General features: G+C 36.0%; 1 pseudogene; it reads right to left on the bottom strand.

Annotated features, from left to right (window-relative positions):
- Positions 1-13,986: 13,986 nt before the first annotated feature.
- The window catches only part of LOC102927171 (large ribosomal subunit protein eL31 pseudogene), a 54,166-nt pseudogene continuing 46,611 nt past the window's right edge, over positions 13,987-21,541 (bottom strand).

Genomic DNA, 21,541 nt, shown 5'->3' on the forward strand with positions numbered 1-21,541 from the left:
TCAACACAAACACACACATAATTTGTGTATATATGCTAATGTTAACAATATAGTTTTTTTGTGTATATTTGTGACTGTTTACATGTACTTTGCCCTAATTCGTGCTCTGTTTTAAAAATATAATACCAAATGCCAGGTGAAGGCAAATTGAACTGCTGCTTATATCTTGAAAAAGGACAGGGAAAGCAAGGTTTATCACATGTATGTGGTACAGTTCTGATCCCAACAAACTGTAAGGTAATATATGGTAAGGTATACAATGAAAGACAAAATGTTGAACTCCCCTGTGGCATTAATGCTCTGCAATGACCCAGTCCTGTTGTGACTTTAATCCACTCAAGAGCAGAAACTTCTCCCTTCAAGCACATGAACAAACACAAACAGGGTCTTCTCTAGATATTGTAGTGTGAGAAAGTCTATTCCTCTTTCTGCTGTTCCACTTTGCATTAGTATCATTGGGCTCCACCTCTTGGTGGTGGTGTTGCCGGTCAGGCTCATTACAGTGAACTCATCTCACACCTGAAGTGAAGGTTCAGCTGCAGTGTACACTCTTTCTTGATGTTGTAGAGAGCTGATATATGAAGTACAAACTTATTAGTAAAACAAATTTTACTGTTTGTATATTTAAATGGGAAGCATGATACAATAAATATGTCAGTATAAATGTTTGCAGGGTGTTGTGTTAGAAATCTGAAAAGATTTAAAACTATAAAACCTATTCAGCTTTATATAGAAGCAAGTAAATAAGAATTAGAAAACACAACAGCAATCCAACTTATTTCTCAGTTATATTGACAATACCATCTTTTTATTGTCCCGAGGACTATCATATTCTGAAATAAAAATTTGATTTCTATCTAGTATCAGAGGAATATTAAAGAAAGTCACAAACAGATTTAGCACACAGTCTCACCAATATTGATTATTCCTTGAGCCATAATAATATCTAAAAGCTATCAGCAGGATGGATTCTGAGAGGAATGTTTTTGAATCAATAGAAGCTCAACTTGTCAAATTCATCTTTGTGAGAATAAGGTTAATAGTTTCTGGGGTTTTTAAAGCCATTTATTTTGATGCATCCAACACAGCTTTAGAAAAATACATGTTTTTATGTAATTATTAATCTAGTCTAGTCAGGGTTACAGTTAACACACATTCTAGGAGAAGGCTGGCAGATTATTTGAGAAAATCAGGATCTACCAGGGGCTTTCAGTTTGAATAAAATACCTTCTAATCAAATCATTCTAGCAATCTTTGAGTGAAATTGTCAAAGCATTTAGTAGTGGACATTTTAAGTATGGTTATTATAGATATTAAATGAATTTAAACTTTTAACAGTAGAAATATCACTGACTCATCTTCAAAAAATGTTGTAATGAATTTACCTTTACCATATTGAATTTGGAGGTGAATTTTTAATCAGAATAGTTAAAATTAATTATATTTATTTTCTAATGATACACATTATTCAAAAACATATAATTAAGAATTTAATGTTGTATTTTTATTTTATTTTCAGTTATATTTATATTTTAGAGAGTCTCTTACAATGTATTTTTATTATATTCATCCTATCCAACAACTTCTTCCAGGTCTACCCTCCATTCCATATAGACTCAACTTTATATCCTTATTTTAAGTCAAATCCAGTCAAATTACTAGAGTCCAGTTCATTGGAGTATGTTTCACCTACCTCAAGATAAATCCTTAAAGAAAACTGTCTCTCCCTCTCACAGTATCAGTCAATCATCAATCACTTCATGATTATCTCCATGCAATGCTTGGGTTTTGTCTGACATGACTTGTGAAAGTCTTGTACACGTTATCACAACTACTGACATTTCGTGCATTCAACTGCTCTGTTATTTTTTGAAAACCCTGGTTGTAGCCATCCACTGCCTGTGACTCTTGCATTCAGTCTTCCTGTCTCTTTTCCCACAAGTATCCCAGAGTCTTTGGGTGTCGTATATACTGCCCATAGAGGACTGAGCTTCAATAGTCTCTTATTTTCTTCACTTGACTAGTATTTCCATGTTTTAATTGACACTCAATGTGCAAGCTTCTATGATGAGTGTTAAGAGATTCACTAACCTATAAGTATAGTGATTAATCAGTAGGATTTTAATTCAGTGTCTGTTTAATAGAGTAAGTAATAGCAGTAAGTTCTCTACCAGGGCCTACCACTTAACAAAGCCTCAGGTTCATGGCAATAATAAGGGTGCCTGATATAGATCCCATCTTATGGAATGGGATCTCTTCATAAAGAATTTCATTTTTAAAAAAAGATCAAATTTTAATTACATAAGTCAAGACATGTAGTTTAATGTACATATTTATGCTGTGGATGATTGATAAGTAAAACGCTGATTGGCCAGTAGCCAGGCAGGAAGTATAGGCGGGACAAAGAGAGGGGAAGTCTGGGGAGTGGAAGGCAGAGTCAGAGAGATGCTACCAGCCACTGCCATGAAAAGTGAAATGTAAGGTACTGTATCAGTAAGCCACGAGCCACGTGGCAACTTATAGACTAATAGATATGGGTTAATTGGAGATATAAGAACTACATAGCAAGAAGCCTGAGCCATTAGGACAAACAGTTTAAATAATATAAGTGTCTGTGTGTTTATTTTATAAGTGGGTTGTGGGACTGTCGGGGCTTGGCGGGAGCTGGAGAGAAAATCTCCAGCTACATATTTTTTCATAGCTGAATTCACATATCATGTGTTATTTTACCTTACTGCTTTCCAAAAATCCTAGCTGTTATCATCCTTTGCCTATTTCAGACAAGATTAATCACTCTTTAGATTATGAAGTTAATTTTTTCCTCAGAATTTATTTGTTTGCTATTTACTTTTTTAAATTTATCATACTGAAACATGAAAAATTATAAACTGGGCAGTTACTAGAGCATCTGTGAATTTTGCTGTTTCATAAAAATAAGCATTTGATAATATAGTTCATTGTTTCTTGAAATTTAGCTTTGTCTGTGGGACACAAAAACAGGTTATTAACAGAGAGAGCATTGATCTGGAATTGTGTAATAAGTGATCATTTACCATAATGTGCCTAAAGAAGCAGGTCTGTGTATGTTCCCTTACTCTGCTCCATCGCAAAATTATATTGCCAAATAAATTTGTGATGCTATGTATAGTATACTTTCATTTTGGAGACCTAGTTTCAGTAATTGTTAAGTTTGTTTCCTGGAGCTGATTGTTTGAAAATACACCATTCTATACATTGCAGCAGAGAAACTACAGAAATCATATTTCAATATCAAATTCTACAATGGTTTACCATAAAATCAAGTTTAAATTTAATTACTTTAGATGTGATATTGAACTTAAAATACAGGGAAATAGTGGCATGGCACTGATGTTTTATGACTCCACAATTAATATTAAGAGAAAATAATAGTATATAGGGCAAACCTACGGGTTATCATCACAAGAGAAATCTTTTGTTTTATTAATTTTGTACAATAAAAACGTGGTATCCCTATTTGTAATGGTTTATGAGTCAACCATCATGTCTTCATCTAATTGCATTTCAAACACCTATACATACACATATATTCAATTCACAAATATGCATACACATAGACAGAGGCTTATATTCATACTCACCCATATTCAAACATACATTCACACATGTACTCATATGCATATTCAGACCCATGGCCATTCTGTCACATACACATACACACTTTCACATAAACACATACATGAACTGTTTTTGCTCTTTGATCTTTGGTCTTTTGGGGGACGACCACCCAGCTCAAAAGCAAACCAACATGGGAGCTTATTCTTAATTGTAAATGCTCGGCCTAAGCTTGGTTCATTTCTAGCCAGCTTTTCTTAAATTATCCCCATCTATCATTTGCCTCTGGGCTTCTATCTTTCTTTATTTCTATATACCTTTGATTTCATTCTTACTCCACATTTGACTGTGTAGCTGGGTGGCTTGGTGGATGGTCCTCTCCTTCTCTAGCTCTTTCTTCCTTTTCCCCCAGAATTCTCCTTCAATTTATTCTTTCTGTCTGCCAGCCAGCCCCACCTATCCTTTCTGCTGCCTCACTATTGGCTGTTCTGCTCTCTTTTAGACCATCAGTTGTTTTAGACAGGCACAGTAACACAACTTCACAGAGTTTAACAGATGCAACATAAAAGAATGCAACACATCTTTTTATCATTAAACAAACGTTCCACAGATTAAACAAATATAATACATCTTAAAATAATATTTTACAACAATGTACATACCCTTATTATCACCTAGGGATCAGGATTGGCTTTACTTTCTCTGATTGTTAAAGAATTAAAAGATATGTTAAAAACTCAAATCAACAAATAACATCATGGAAAAATCTCATACACAGTCAAGTGTATGAACAGATGAAATGTACTCTTATTAAAGGTGAAGCAAAACACATATAAAAAAGCACACAGAGAAAAGACACTCTGAAATAGTTTACAGGGACTCTGGTTGCCTTAAGTCCATACTCTTCTGGAGGGCATGTGACTTTATGGCCTTTAGTGGCCTGGTTTGGGATCTAATTTCCCTAATTTATTTAGGTAAATTGTGACATGTTAAGGGAAGCAGTCAGGACCACAGATTTGCGTTAACATATCCATGTCTGGCTTTGAGTTTATCAGACAAGCTGAACTAGAAGGCAGGAGGAGAAAAAGGTCCAACTAGAGGGAGAAAAGCATGCCACACCACTGTCTCAGGTTTCCAGGTCATTGTCATAGCACTGGAAGGTGAATATTTATCTATGGCCCGTTTTCATATCTGTCTGTGTTTCAGGGATCTGTCTAACTCTTAGTCCTTTATACTTACACACACACCCACCCACACACACACACACACACACACACACACACACACACACACACACAAAAAAAAAGCATACACATGCATACTGGCATGGTACAGCTCTACTGATCTGGCAGGTTCAATCATGGTTACAGTTTATTCCATACTGTGAATGGAAAGCCTACATCTGAGTTTTGTTGCAAGTCTTGGTTTCTTGATTTCAAGATCATTTCTTCCTCCTATTGATTTTTAGAGTAGAGAGAAAAAATAAATCAACTTTATCTATGACTCTCAGAATTCTATGGTTTTGATAAGGTCAAAAAAGGCTAATGTTCATTTCTTAGGATGAATAAGTCCAATATCCTCAAACTTCTGTCATATAACATCATTGATTCTGAAACACTGTGTGCCCTGTTCTCTCAAGGGTAATTATGCCTTTAAGTAGCTGTATGACAAACAGTTTTTACAGCATGTTCCAGACATGTCCAGACCCATGCACAAATGACTTTGGTTTAGAAGCATTAGCAATTATCCCTCAGCTTTAGTCCACAGGTGGACTATATTGCAGCTGCAATATAATTTCATCTGTCAATGCTTTTAACTTTAGCTTATTTTTAGCTGAAATTCATGAATTTATTTGTCTAGTCTCCCAGGTTATGATTTTCCCTCTGAGGACAAGGCACCATGTTCTTATTTTTTCATTATCATCATCATCATGATCATCATCATTATCATTATTATTAAATGGTTGCTAAAATCAAATAACAAAGTTTGGGAACAGATACTTGAATTAGGATAATACAGCATACGTCTTCAAAAAACCAGCTCACCTACCAGGGATGGATCCAGGGGGCCCCTTAAGCAGATCAGGGTACACAACTGTCTGGAATATGCAGAGGGCCTAGTCCAGATCCATGGAAGCTCCATAGCTGTTGTTCTAAAGTTCATGAGTTCTCACTAGTTTGGTTCAGTTGTCTCTGAAAGTTTCCCCCATCACGAACTTGATGCCCCTTGCTCATAGAAACTCGCTTCTCTCTCTTCAACTGGACTCCTGGAGCTCGGCCTGCGCTTTGGCTGTAGATCTCTGCATCTGCTTCCATCAGTTAGTGGAGAAATGCTCCATGATGACATTTAGAGTATCTAACGATCTGATTAGTGGGGTAAAGCCAGTTCAGGCATCCTCTCCACTATTGATAGCAGTCTAAGCTAGGGTCATCCTTGTGGATTCCTGGGAACTTCTCTATCATCTAGTTTCTCCCTATTCCCATGATGTCTCCTTCTATCATGGGATCTCTTTCATTGTTCTCCCACTCCATCATTGTTCTATCTTGACCATCCTGTACTTTTATTTTCTCATCCTCCATCCCCTATCCTCCATTGACACTCTCATCCCCAGTTTACTCATGGAGATCTCAAATACCTATGGTGGAGCACCTTTCACAGTCTTGATGCAGGGGGAGGGGCTTGGACCTGTCTCTACTGAATGTACCAGGCTCTGCTTACTCACCATGAGAGGCCTTAACTTGTTGGAGGGAGGAATAAGGGGCGTGTTGGTCGGGGTTGGGGGGAAAGGATGGAGGGGCTGGAGGAGGGAAGAGAGGGAGATCTGTGGTTGGTATGCAAAATTTAATTATCTAAAAAAAAGGAATAAAATTTTTTAAAAATCATATGATATGCCATAAAAAGTCATAACTCAAAGAAACATTTTAAATGCAATATAATGCAACTATACAGCTGTGTTCATCTAGAAGTAACATAGGACATAAATTTTTATGTAATCTATTAAAATTTGGATTTCATTTGCCTGAGTACTCAATATATTTATATAAAGTATATAATCAATAAAAATTAAAGTAGAGTTATAACTTAATTCAGCACAATGTTTTATTACTTCTTGTTATCAAGATGAATTGCTATTTACCTAGGTATTCCTGAAAGTCACATGGAATTGCTAGGGTAATAGCAGGATGCTTGACTGAATAGCAGCTCCAGTGTGAGACATGATATTCAAAGAGAAACCACTGTCATGTCTATGAAAAAGAAAAACTTTCCAATTTTAAAATGATGGACATCTAAGTAAATACCCTTAGGGATTATCTAATTTTAATTTTACAAATTCCAACAATAGGATGAATAAAAAATAATCTGTGCTTAGAATTTTTTTTACAATTCCCTTTGTGGACTAATCCCATTCTCTGCTTTCAGTAACCCTGGAACCCTGTAAAATTGAAGATAGGAGAAACAATGATAAGAAAAGTTTTTGTTAAAATGAGATGATGAAGTTTTATTTTTACCTCATCAAGTTTTATTTAATTGCATCCATAATTTGAGCTTCAATTTCAGGTAACTAGAAAATCTTCCTGACTGAGCCTCAATACCTAGTTTTATAATTATTTTGATAAATACACAAACCCAATGTGGCTCACTACTTGCCAGTTATGTGCAAGTAGCTCTTTGAAAAAGGTTATCAAAATAGGACAGCTGAGGGGTAGAACCCACTAAAAAGTTCTTTTCAGTAAGAAATCATGAAATAAAGATAAAGGTATGGGACCAATCAAATAAACTTTTTACCGTTACAGGTTGCTGATATCAATCCTAGAGTGTGCATCTCTTAGTTTATTACTGAACCCCCTAATAAACATATAACATTAATGTCAGTTTGTATTTATCTGTAACTTATATATATAGATACTCCTTTTAATTAACATATTCATTATGTGGTGCTAGATTTCATACAGATTTCTCCCTATAAACCATGCATATTTACCATATTTGGCCCCAGTACTTTTTACTTTCTCTGATTCATTACCCTCTTGACTCTTTGCCTTCATTTTTCTAGTCTCCCTTCTGCATTATTATCAATAAAGAAGTGTCAAGCAGAATAAAACTTCAGAACTTCCTTTGGAATGCACTTGTTCTCATCATTGACTCTTTATCCCTCAATCTTCCAGGTTCTCATGCAATATGAGTCTTGAAGAGGAACTAGAATCTCAGTATCCTTAATTTATAGCTGACACAGAGTTTCCTGATGTCTGTAGTTCACTGTTTTACCAATTGATTTTTCTCTTTCTTCCTGAAGCAGTGGGCAAAGAAACAATATGAGAATAAACAGCTTGTCTTCTAATATAGAAATGGTGTTCTGCAGTAAAATAATAGCTATTCTTCTCTGGATTACATTTTAGAGATTATGTTTCTTCCTCGAATCTACCTTCTGTGGAATAATCCTCTTGTACACTGTAAAGATTTGTCACTCCAATCAGTGTAATAAAATGCTGATTGGTCAGTAGCCAGGCAGGAAGATTAGGCAAGGTGACCAAACTAAGAATGCTGGGAAGAGGAAGGGTGGAGTCAGGAGATGTCAGCCAGATGCGAAGGAAGCAAGATGAGAATGCCATACTGAGAAAAGGTACCAAGCCACGTGGCTAAACATAGATAAAAATCATGGGTTAATTCAAGTGTAAGAGCTAGTTAATAATAAGCCTGAGCCATTGGGCAAATATTTATAATTAATATAAGCCACTGTGTGATAATTTAAGAAGTGGCTGCTGTTTATTTAGGAGTTGCTGGTGGGGCAGAAACTTCAGTTTACATATATCTTTGTCTTTCATTCATCTTTTTACAATTCCAAGGAATATACTACGTCATAGAGTAGAATGTTTGGTCAATGTTTGGAGAAGGAGTTAGCTTTTCACATTGTGCCCAGTCAGGAAAAAGACAGAGGTGAATTCCCATAATCAGCTTGCTTTTTCCTTTTATTCAGCCTCTGGAGGGATGCTGCTCACAGTTAAGGTGGACCTTCTCAAACCCTCATAGACACAGCTGCTGGCTGATGCTTGTCTCCTTTGTCATTCTGACAAGAAGATACAATTAGCAATCACAGTCCCCTGTTCTGAAACACACAAATTTTCTAGGATTAAATTGAATGAGATGGTTGAAGCAAGGATATTGAAATTCAGGCAGGGAACCTAAAGATTATTATTAATATGCTTCTGAACCTATGTATTTCTCTTGGAAAAACTTATCCGTATTACATATATAAGGCATCTTTTCTATATGAGATTGTTGGATATTCAGATAAGGTGTCTGGAAAACATTTTTTTCAACTGAGAAAACAACAAACAAAGACCAAATTGAAACCAAAATACTTCAAATGTCATATTCAAGTTACAGACATGAGAGTATACATTGAAGAAAGAGGAACAGTATCAACAACAGTGATAACACAACAGGAAAGAATGTAGAGGAATTTCAAATAGATAATTAATCAGGAGGATAACCTTACACCTCAGCTGACCTCCTTTCCTTTAAACACACATTCCTTTTATAATTACATAGTTATTTCATGCCACTTATAATTCTGCTTTATTATGTGTGATGATATTTTGTGCATGATCTAACAAACAACTCTTACCTGAAGATCAGAGGGCAAAGTCAGCCAATAGTTAACCATAAATGCCAGGCAGTGTTAGTAACACACCTTTAATCCCAATACTTGGGGTCTCTTGCCTTTGCTCCCAGTACTTGGGAGGATGAGACAGGAAATGTGTTATGGCTGGGTAGAGAAAGGAATATAAGGCCTGAGGAGACAAGAGCTCAGGTCCTTTAGGCTGAGGAGTTGGTGAGGAGAGAGGTGGCTGTGTTTGTTCCTTTGCTCTCTGACCTTTCAGCATTTACCCTGATATTTGGCTCAATTTTTTTAAGATCAATTAGGATTTGTGCTACAATTTTGGAATAATTATTGTCAATTTGCTAAGAAAGTTTTGTAGACATGAAAGTCATTGATTAAGGATGGATCTTACCTTAAGTTTCCTAGGTAAAACTTAGAAGAGTGTGCTCTCTTTAGGGTCAAATTATCACTTAAAATGACACAGGCATCAGAGATATTATTCTAAAGCATCTACGTCTAAACTTGGGCCCTGGGAAGAGAACGAACATTGTAAGCTACTCAAATAATGTTGCCTCTTTTTAAGAGTTAATGCAGCTTGGTCAGGAGTCTATCACTTTCCTGGCTCTGATTCATTTGAACATGCTAAGACAATGGGAGGACTAACTATCCCTTAAAGAGATAATACTTACCTTTCCAAGGAGGCCCTTTATTGGTGATCCAGTTATGGAGCTCTCAAGGCAGCAGAAGACAGACACTCTTCCAGCCAAACTACCTGTGCTTTGACATCCTAAGGAATGGGTAACTTTTCCTTTCCTTACTTCTATGTACTTTTTTTTTTCAGGTATAGGGCAAAGCTTGGGCATGCTGTTTGAAACACTGTGATTTTCCCCCATCTTGCTCTGTAGCCCTGTTTGCACTCTATCTTGTTTGCTGTTTGTCAAATTGAATTGAAAAAGGCAAGACTTTCTATATCTCTTCTCTGTTTTCCTCCTTAAGGCAGCAGAAAAGATTAGTACCTTGCTGGCCATTTTAAACTCTAATAAATTTTCCCCCATGTTCCTTCTAAATTTATTTTAAAATATTTTAACAAAACTATGAACCTAAACTGGACATACTGTGTCTCCATTAAAAAAAGAGCATCAACATGACTGAACCAAGACTACTTACTGTTAATATACTACTGGATGAGAGTCATGAAAAGATGGGAATTATGAAAAGAAAAACTACATTTAAAAAATGTAGGTTTGGAAACATCAGGCTAATACACCACACATCCTGAGCCAAGTTTCTTCATATTTTACATTATAGTGTATTTCTCTAGATGTTGTAGCTTGCTGCCCTGGGATTGTGACAAAAGTTTTCCAAACTATCTTCTAGAAATGTTGACTTGAGATGGAATGTGCTAACATGTGGGAAAAAAGAGATCAAAATATCCCTTTAATTTTCACTAGGTTACAAGTAGCAACTAAGGTATTTACCATTTGCAAAATTAACCTGCCATTATTTTAATTTTCTCTTTGACACCAGGAAAAAGCATGCCAATTGGTTATTCAAAACCAAAAAGCCCTCACTAAAAAACATACATGCAAATGACACTCTATAGAAGGAGTAGGTTAAATTTATGAATTTATGAATATTATATATAAATGAACACATATGTTTAGATATACATATATGTAACAAAATTCATGAAAAAGGGAGGTGGTAAACTTGAAACAGAGGAAGGAGGGGTATATGGGAGGGATTAGAGGAAGTAAAGGGTAGAAGAAAATAATTATATTAAAATCTTAAAAAATGAAATAACATTTAAAAATAATATCAAAATGTTTTGATGTCTTCAGAAACTTAAATATTCTTGACACCTGCAATATTTCCATACAGTGTCCACAATGGGGGATAATAATGGTTGATTGTAACTCATTGACTTATTTCAAGTCAAAGTGAATCCACATGGTGATGAATAAAACTCAGTTCTATTACAATGACAGGAGAAATCACATTACTGACAGTGCAGCTAACCACATACACACTTGAGATTAAAAACGAAATAACTTGTCACTTGTCACCTTTGGCAGCTCCAATTTCTCACCTCCTCACCTCCCAAACTAAACATGACAAGATTGATAAACAGTTTCCTCATCTCTATAGGCTTCATGTTGGAATTCAGTGTCAGCTACAGTCCTTTCAGAAGTCAGTGCTTAGCTTAGAGTTGGACTGCACATATCTTGAGTGTCAATTGTCTCTACAACAATTTCCCACAATGTGTGTGGCCCATCATCAACCAGCTTCTACTTAATGTCCTGACCTCATTCTCATATGTGTCATAGTAAAACAAAATTGGGGTTTCCAAGGTAAAAATGCTATCTTCAACATGATTGTCCTAATTGTAAGGAGCTTCTTATTATCATCTTATATTTCTTCTTGGAAGAGGAAGTGTCAAAAATCTCTACAGCAATCTACCCAAATATCTTCATTAGAGGCATCATTTTTATCTCCTTTAACATGCTCTCATAAATGAAAATCATGTAATTGAGGAGTTACAGAAAATGAATACTTTGAAGACCATACTTTGAACGTACATTACAAATGTAAAAGAAGAAAGAAAGAAAGAAAGAAAGAAAGAAAGAAAGAAAGAAAGAAAGAAAGAAAGAAAGAAAGAAAGAAAGAAAGGGGAGGAAGAAGAAAGGAAAGAAAGAAGGAGAGAAAGAACAAAGCCAGAGAAAAATAAAGGAGACAAATGATGAAGTATCTAATGAGGGTTAAAATATTTCACTCTTAACTTTTTTTTTCTACTGAATTCTTTAGCTCCACAATGGTTTGATCTAGTGTCTGCTCTAATGGAGAGGTCAACTATATTTTGACTTTACTAATTATTTCCTGGTAGATTTAGGAAGCACTTCTTTGAATAAACATTGGAGAAACCAGGATTGTCAGTCACATGGGTCTGTATTCTTCAATGGAAGGAAATGAATGATGGCTGGTCACCTGGAATGCCAGAGTGAAAGCGGTCAGATAACCTGGTGATCCTTTGCTATTCTATTAGGAGCCAAACTCCACCTGAATTCCCACAATATTCTGAGCCCTTTTTAGGCCCTAATATTTAGCTCTGACTCTCAGTGAATAAAACTCATCTTTCTGAAAGAGGCCCCATCTTCTTTGCATCTTACACAAATAGAATCTACCCTGATGCTTATCATAAATCCTTCCTCATTGTAAAGATCACAGGTGCTTTGCTACTTTGTTAGGGAATATCCATGTGGCTTTGCCTAAAGCTGTGTTGTGATAATTGTCATGTGGAAACATGTTGCCCAAGTTTTACTGTGCTTAAATGTGTAAGAAGAACAAACCTGGACTGGAGAGATTGTTCAGTGGCTAAGTAGCTGCTTTTCCAGAGGTATTGTTTTCAATTCCCAGCAATCACATGGTGGCTCACAACCATCTATAACGAGAGATCTGGTGCCCTCTTCTGGCCTGAAGACATACATGCAGGCAGAACACTGTGTATATATAATAAATTAATCAATCAATCAAAAGGAGGAGGAGGAAGAGGAGGAGGAGGAGGAGGAGGAGGGGAAGAAGAAGAAGAAGAAGAAGAAGAAGAAGAAGAAGAAGAAGAAGAAGAAGAAGGAGAAGGAGAAGGAGAAGGAGAAGGAGAAGGAGAAGGAGAAGGAGAAGGAGAAGGAGAAGGAGAAGGAGAAGGAGAAGGAGAAGGAGAAGGAGAAGGAGAAGGAGAAGGAGAAGGAGAAGGAGAAGGAGAAGGAGAAGGAGAAGGAGAAGGAGAAGGAGAAGGAGAAGGAGAAAAGGAGAAAAGGAGAAGAAGAAGAAGAAGAAGAAGAAGAAGAAGAAGAAGAAGAAGAAGAAGAAGAAGAAAGAGAAGGAGAAGGAGAAAAGGAGAAAAGGAGAAGAAGAAGAAGAAGAAGAAGAAGAAGAAGAAGAAGAAGAAGAAGAAGAAGAAGAAGAAGAAGAAGAAGAAGAAGAAGAAGAAGAAGAAAGCAACAGCAGGAGCAGAAACCCTGAGGTCAGACTCTGGAAGTTTGACTCAGTGCCTACAAATATGGTATTGACTCAAGTTTTATTCTTCCCCTTGTGTAGATCTTCTTTTTGCTGACTGTGAGCTTGGCAGGGTACTGGAGAGGTAGAGGCACAGTTCTAGTTGTCAAGAGATGCTCTGGAGCAAACAAGTTTCAAAACCATATCTCTATTCATGTCTACTATTGGAAGTCTACTTACAGCATCCAGAGGTGTCCAACTTGTTACAATCAAGAAAGAAAACTACAGAGTTCTACAATCAGTACAAAATTATTCCAGTGAAGCTGAAGATGGGTGAGTGAACAGAGTGCCTACTCTGCAGATATGAGGAACAAAGGTACAGAACCTAACACCCACATAAATCTCAATCTTGTCTATGTGCCTGTAAGCCTAGTACTGGAGAACTGGGGTAAAGGACAGGAGAATGTCTTGTATTTCCTGGCTGTCAGCTCATCTCTAGCTTTTGTGAGAGACCATTGTTGAAATAATGAACAATAAAAGAATAGGACACTGGATATCATTTTCTGGAATATAGAAGACCACAAGCATATACACTTATGTGTATCAAGACATATAAACACAAAAGATACTCTAGATTCATTTTGGTTATGTAGTCTGCCTAAATAGCCCTAGCTGACTTAGAACTCACTATGTAAACCAAGCTAGAACTTAGTGACTTAGAACTCACCATGTAAACCAACACATCCATTCCTATAATTTTTTTGATGGTAGTTCTCCAACTTTATTTGACACTCAGCAGCTTAGTTCTTATCCACACTGACTGACTGTAGATTTTTGAATGTGGTAACAGGTATGAAAGTTACCAATGTGTAGAGCTTGTTTGCTGAGTCCTCATCCTCATTACGTTTTCTGGACAAATGTACATGGATATAGTATGGAACATTCCTTATTCCTTTGGCCCAGACGGCTTTATTGAGCCTGGTATCAATGCGCACATCTGGAGTACCCGTCTCCTTCATGGCAAATTTCCGGATTTCTTTGATTGCCCTAGGGGCACGCTTCTTGGAGCCCACTCCATGGATGTGCTTCTGAATGTTGATGGTGTATTCTCGGGTCACCACCTCGTTGATGGCAGAACGGCCCTTCTTCTCACCACCCTTCTTTGGAGAGCCATTCTGCCCAGCCCAAGTTGGAAAGGACATAAAATTAAGTTTTGTTTGTTTGCTTTTTTTTTTTTTTTGGCTTTTTTTGAGACAGGGTTTCTCTGTGTAGCTTTGGTGCCTGTCCTGGATCTTGCTCTATAGACCAGACTGGCCTGGAACTCACAAAGATCCGCCTGCCTCTGCCTCCCAAGTGCTGCGATTAAAGGCCTATGCCACCGCTGCCTGGCCACTCCTATAATTTTTAAAACCCATTTTTTTTAAGAGACCATTTTTTTAAGGCCTTCTCTGAATTACCACAATGGCTTCAAGAATTGATATCTAGTCTCACAATGCTATTGATTTTCAATATGAATGTTTAAATTATTGGTGGTTGGCAATTTAATACTTATAGCTGTAAGTTATTTTTCTCTACAGCAACATTCTCCAAACCCAGCTGTGTGGTTTGAGTTACATTTATATCTCATTTTATTAGAGCCAATGAACCAATGCTCAGTTCTGAGTAATCTCTGGTAATTTAATTTACCTTAATGCTTTGATGTTTTATATAATTAACTAGATAAATTAATAGCCATTACATAAAAACAGAAGTTGGTAGAAGCTCCAAATCACCATCTAACTGGGGATTTAGAAAGTAAAAAAAAAGAGATAATGATAACAATAACTTCTTTTCTAGGAGGGCTTTGAAGGGGGTAAGAGCCACTTCCTGCTCTTCCTGAATTTGTTAAAACTTTCTTAACTAATATGGAATTTATCTTGTAAAATTTTCCATACTTCTTTGAGGAAGAAAAAAAGATGTGTTCTTCAGTTACTTATGAAAACATCTGCACCTAGCTATGTATAGTATACAATGGTATTGTTAGGCTATGTCTTGATTGACTTTCTGCTTAGATCTTTAAAACAGAAATGTCCATGCATAAGTCTTTTGCATAAGAGCAACGCATAATCAACAGGGTAAAAAGCAAAACACTTTAATAAAATAAATATTTGCAAACCATATTTCTGAGGAGGTAGTTGTATCTTTCTATCTGTCTGTACCATCAAGGCAATTTGAAGGCATGTAAAACAAACAACAACAAAGCAAATAAACAAAAACATCAGGGACAGTGGTTTACAAATGATAAGAATGTACATAGGCATTTGTCAAAGAAAGAAATAATGAAATTTGGCCAACAGATCGGGAAAAGGGCTTCAGCATCAATTGATTCTCTAGAAAAATCAAATAATAACCACAATGAGATGTCACTGTGTGTTTGGTAGAATACCTTATATATTAAAATCATATCAAATACTGATAACATTGAGAAAAGCAGATTCATATATTGTTTATATAAACATAAATGGTACACTGAGAAAAACAGAATGATGTCAGTGGAAAAAGTACAAGCAGAACTAATGTAAAATCTAGAAATCCCATTTCTGGGACACCATCCAAAGGGAATTAAATTTATATATAGGGGGAATCATCTATAAATCTAAACTTATGGCAACACTATTCACAATACCAAGATAGGGAAACAACATAAATGTCCATTACCAGATGACCAGATAAAGATGCATAATGCAGAGAACAAAGAACAATAGATTTGTGATCTCAATTTTAAGTGGAATCTAAATGAGCTGCAATCACAGAAGGACAGAACTAAAAGATGTTTGCCAAACACTAAGGGTTGGGAAAATGGAAAGAAACTGGCCTGTTGTTGTTTAGTTATGTGGAGTGAGTATATTCTAAAGTAACTGTAGTTTTAAAGGATAGCACTTTATTATCGAAGAGAATTAGTTTTAAGTGTCTAACTACACACAAAGGAAGCTTAAGCATTACATGGAGGAATATAGGTATTTTATTGTAGCAATGATTTTATAATGTATAGACCCATAAGGACATTAAGTTATATGTACAAAATTTACATGTATTTTATGTTTTCTCATATCTTAGTAAAGCTAGGGGAGGGGGAGAAGCAACACAGATCCTTGATAATTTTTTTATAATGCTTGTTCCCTTAGAAAAAAATAGAAAAATGAAGAAAACTGCAATGTATAATACTTTATGAAAGAAAAATCAGACAATTCCATATTAATAAAAACAGTGACAGTATCTTGAATCAACCATAGAATGTAAGGGTTTTTTTTTTTAGTTGTAAAAGCAGACTTATATAACACTTTGAATTTGATGCTTCCAAAGGCCACTACAGTATTTGAGGGTACAGGGAAATACACCATGTCATGTGGAGTATGAGAGTCAGTTTTGTAGCAGAAAGTAAGGAGAGGGATGGACATCTCCTGCTTTCATTAGATGTAGAAACTGTGGTTTTAGATAACTTCAGAGTGAGAGGTAAGCCAGATTGTTTGTTTTTAGACCTCCCTGCTCCAGGTTGAGGGAGAGGTGTGGGCTGCTTTCCAGCATTTCATGGGCTGATGGTTTTTTGAAACCTTGGGCCTGTTTCATGGCCCTGGTTTTGAGGTGGGAGATTTTCTTTATAACAAACCTTTTACATGTAAAAGATATGAGAATTTCAATTAAGAAAAATTGAAATAAAATAAAAAGTACATTTGTTGATAATTCTTGAGCATTCCAATATTAATTTAAAGAACAATTGTTTTGTTCTTTCTCTCATTTACAAGAGAAATATAATATTAGAGATTATTGAAAACTGGAAGTTCAAAGATACTGGTACAAGTAAGAATCTATTTGTATTTAGTTCTGTATGTCAATTCACAGAAGATGGGGTGAAACACAATTTAAACACATGTGAAACCACCTATATTTGAGTACGGTCTACCAATGAACAGCAGCTTTGTGTTTTGGAAAGACAGACAACCCAAGAAAAAAATGAGAATAAACCAAATTATTCCTCAGAGATAAAAGATGATTTTTATTTGAAATGTGTATGTACATTTTTACTAAGAAAAAGAACTTATATACAGTTTACAAGAACATATATTTTTTTTTATCAAATTACTTCAAAAGAAGCATTGTCTACTGTTCAGGAAGCATACTTAAACACTTGAACCCAGATTCTACATAGTAAAATGGGTAATTGTTCTTTGTTGATCCTTTACTTAATTGGACATAGATAAATAAAAGACTAGAAGGTCTGGTAGAGCTGAATTACACATTAAATAGTAGTTTTTAATCAAAACAAATAACTTTGAAATATTCTGGAATTTTACATTTACTAAGATCAGAAATGCCATTTAATCAGTCCTTTTAGTTAAAAATTAATGCTCCCACCCGTGGACCATAGACACATACCTTCAATAGACATTAATCTGCTATTATATGTAGTCTTAAATTGAACCTCAGCATCATAAACCACTCCGTAAAACCTTTCAATTAAAGCATAAAATTAAATGGTAAGCAAAATTTCCCAAGATCTTATTGAGAGTTATTTTTTCTACTTTAGTTCCCTTCTACCTCAAGGAGTTAAACTCCTATAGTAATCTTTGTAAATAAATATTAAAAGTTGAAAAACAAAAGGCCCCTGAGCAATATGGTAGTGCATAGTCACATTGACTTGTTCTGTTGTTAGGACTTCGTTTGTCATCACTTTGTCTTTCCTCTTGCAAGTCTCATCAGGAAAATGTGCAAACACTGTATTCGAAGTATCTGGGATCCTGTAACCACAAGTAAAGAGCTAACAGCTTCTGACCCAAACAGTTCATTTTATATACGGGGTGGATTGCCCTGAGGATCATCCTAAAGCAACTTCCAGGTCTCAAAGTTGGAGGTCTGCCACGTGACTGAGCTGGTTTTGCTGAACAATAGTAAGTTCTTGGTGATTAGGAAGTCAGAAGAATGTGGGCCAAGCCTGAAGCAGGAGTTATGAGGAGCAGGGAGGTGTGAGGAGAACAGATGATTGATTGTCTACTAATTCTTGAGTAATACATTCTTAGACTAAAAGAAAAAAGATAAATGGAAACACCAACCAAGCCACAAATCATTGGATTTACAAGATGTCCTGCCTGAAAGATAGGCTAGGAAGATGGTGTTACCAAGCTTGTGGGGATAAACAACTGTTATCTGATTTGACTTAAGGCCCACTCCATGAGATGGAACCAATACCCAACACTGCTAAGGTGAATAAGAAACAGAGACTATACAGCATATGGAGCTAGAGTAAAAGAAAATATTGCTATTCTACAAACTAATAAAAATAATAAATAAACAAGTAAATAAATAAATAATAAATGGTGGCAGTAAAATGACTCCTAATGTCATTCTGCTATAGTTATAGATCACTGTCATAGATCACTGCAGCAGATAGGAATAAATACAGAGATTCACAGACATTAGGCAGGCAATGAATCACCTTGGAACACTCAACACTAAATGGGGTATCTTCATCAAATCCCTCCCCTCAGGGATAAAGAACCTTGCAGAAGAAGTAGAAAGAGTTAGAAAAACATGACCTGTGGCTGACATTATAGATATGCCACATACTCATTTCAATTTACTCCCTGGTAATATTCTATTAAAGATCTAGCAAATAACCACAAGCTAAATGGCTTAAAACACCAAAAAAAAAAAAAAAAAAAAAAGACACTACTTAAAAATCTAGGGTCAAAGGTAGAAAATGGACCTGAATGAGCAAAACCATGGTCTGTAAGGTTTTTTTTTTTTAAATTTAATTTAATTTTATTTTACAATACAATTCAGTTCTACATATCAGCCACGGATTCCCTTGTTCTCCCCCCTCTCACTCCCCTCCCCTTCCCCCCAGCCCAACCCCATTCCCACCTCCTCCAGGGCAAAGCTTCCCCAGAGGACTGAGATCAACCTGGTAGACTCAGTCCTGGCAGGTCCAGTCCCCTCCTCCCAGATTGAGCCAAGGGACCCTGCATAAGCCCCAGGTTTCAAACAGCCAATTCATGCACTGAGCACAGGACCCAGTCCCACTGCTTGGATGCATCCCAAACAGATCAAGCCAATCAACTGTCTCACCCATTCAGAGGGCCTGATCCAGTTGGGGGCTCCTCAGCCACTGGTTCATAGTTCATGTGTTTCCATTCGTTTGGCTATTTGTCCCTGTGCTTTATCTAACCTTGGTCTCAACAATTCTCGCTCATATAAACCCTCCTCTTTCTCGCTAATTGGACTCCCAGAGCTCCACCTGGGGCCTAGCCGTGGCTCTCTGCATCCAGATCCCTCTGTAAGTTTTTATTTATTCTTGATGTTTCAGAAGACATATTGAAATTTGAAGGTCTGACTACATTCTTCAGCAAATACTTCAGACTCAGAATTTTAATCAACTGTTATTGTTGATTAAACACACTGTTATTATCTGCAACATCATCTTGCTACAAATAACATATAAGGTATATACAACATATAAATTTAAAAGTAGGCCTAATCTCATAGGGTCCTTACGTTGGCAGCTTCTGGTCTGTGCTTAACCATCACCATAGGTAAATCTTACACACAGACAGCTTGACCCATCCACCTTATTCAGTATTGTCTGCAAAAACCAGGAAAAGTGAAATTTTATTGGCTTGAAACTTCAAGTACCTGTATCTGAAAGGGAAGATGTATCCATTATTTTCATTCTTTTAAGTCTGTAAATTTCATCCATAAACTCCTTCACATTGAGAAAAAAAGTTGGCCACTCTCAATAGGAATACAGATGTGGCATTTCTATCATGGGAGGAGTATAAATTTAAGCATATTTACTTTCTGATATGTAGAGCCTCAAAATAGACATATTTAAATTCCGTGAAACTCCTTTCTCAGTTTCTAGGAGGGTCTTCTTCCTGCAAGATGGCCAGTAGGCTGCCGATTTTACTTCCTTTACTCTCTTTGACAATGTCACATTGACCATGAAGGAAAGCAATCCTGAATGTACTAAAATTAATGTTCTCTTTACACTGCTGTCACAAATGAATGGGTTTTCAAACAGAAATTATACGAGGAAAATTGCTTTCAGAACAGGACCACATTCTGTAAGAAAAATGTCATGCCACTATTTGCTTGTCTGACCAATGCATAGGTGTCTTGGAAATACAGTTTATTACAAAGAAGTGTGATGTGCCTTTGACAGACACTGCAGCAAGAATACTATTGAACAATGTTGATTGGTCTACACAAAGCAATTACTTGTCAGAGAAAGCCCTGAAGGAATGACATTCCCTTCTAATGCTCCATTACAAAACTAACTTTCAAAGCATTTGCGTCTTTATTACTGGCAATCACATATGAATCATATTGTAAAATTATATTAATTGTGTATGTCAAAATCCACAGGTATCTCTTAATCTGTATTCTTCAACAACCTTGACAGCATATTTATTTCTTCATATATTACATCTTGTAATCAGTGTTATTCAGAAGTGCCAATTATTAGAGTTTCTTTTATCAGGGTGAATTTTCTAATTCACCTATCTCTTATTCTCAGTGATTAAATCAAATAAACTTGTTTTGGGCTCAGCTCCAAGTTGAAGGCTGATGGGTTTTATGAAAGATCACCAGATGTGGAGAGCAAAGTTCAAATAAAAGAATGATGCAGAGATTGTGAAAATGCCATATTTGGAGTGATGAAGAAGCTCATCCTGAAGTTTTTATGCAGGTGGCTTGCTATTTACAGTGGGTTATGTCTTATTCACTTCAATTTCAGTATACTAAATATACTATAATTAGGAAATACCATAAACACAACTAAATCTTCTGAGCATAATAGCTTATCAGCATAGCAGGGTTTAATGTTTCTTTATACTCATAATCAGTTGTCTGATATAACCTACAAATCCTATCACCACTATGGACTACAAATAGCATCTTATCTCAAGATAAGACCCAAGAAAAGACCCTTGATAAATATTCAGCATCAAATTTCTAAAAAGAAGTTATTATCATTTTTACATCTTTGTAAATGTGAAAATTTCTAACTTGAACCACCTCAAGTTCTGAATCTTCCATAATTATTTATAGGTCAGTTTGGCTAAACCAAAATTGTCAAGAACATTTTTGTTAGACTCTTGGGTCCTGTATTTTTATCTTATTTTAACATTTATTATGTGTTTATTATGTGATAGATACTTGGCCAAAGGCTGCAAATATTTTTACCATCTTTACAAACTATTGTGAAGGAACATTCTTGATAATGATATATGTTACCCAAAAAAGAAACACGATTTTGAGAATCAAAAAAAAAAATCTACTTAGGACCTCATAGTGTTAAAATGCCAATGCAACCATCATTAA

Source organism: Peromyscus maniculatus, chromosome 10, assembly GCF_049852395.1.
Source record: "Peromyscus maniculatus bairdii isolate BWxNUB_F1_BW_parent chromosome 10, HU_Pman_BW_mat_3.1, whole genome shotgun sequence".
In the NCBI taxonomy this organism is placed as follows: Eukaryota; Metazoa; Chordata; class Mammalia; order Rodentia; family Cricetidae; genus Peromyscus; species Peromyscus maniculatus.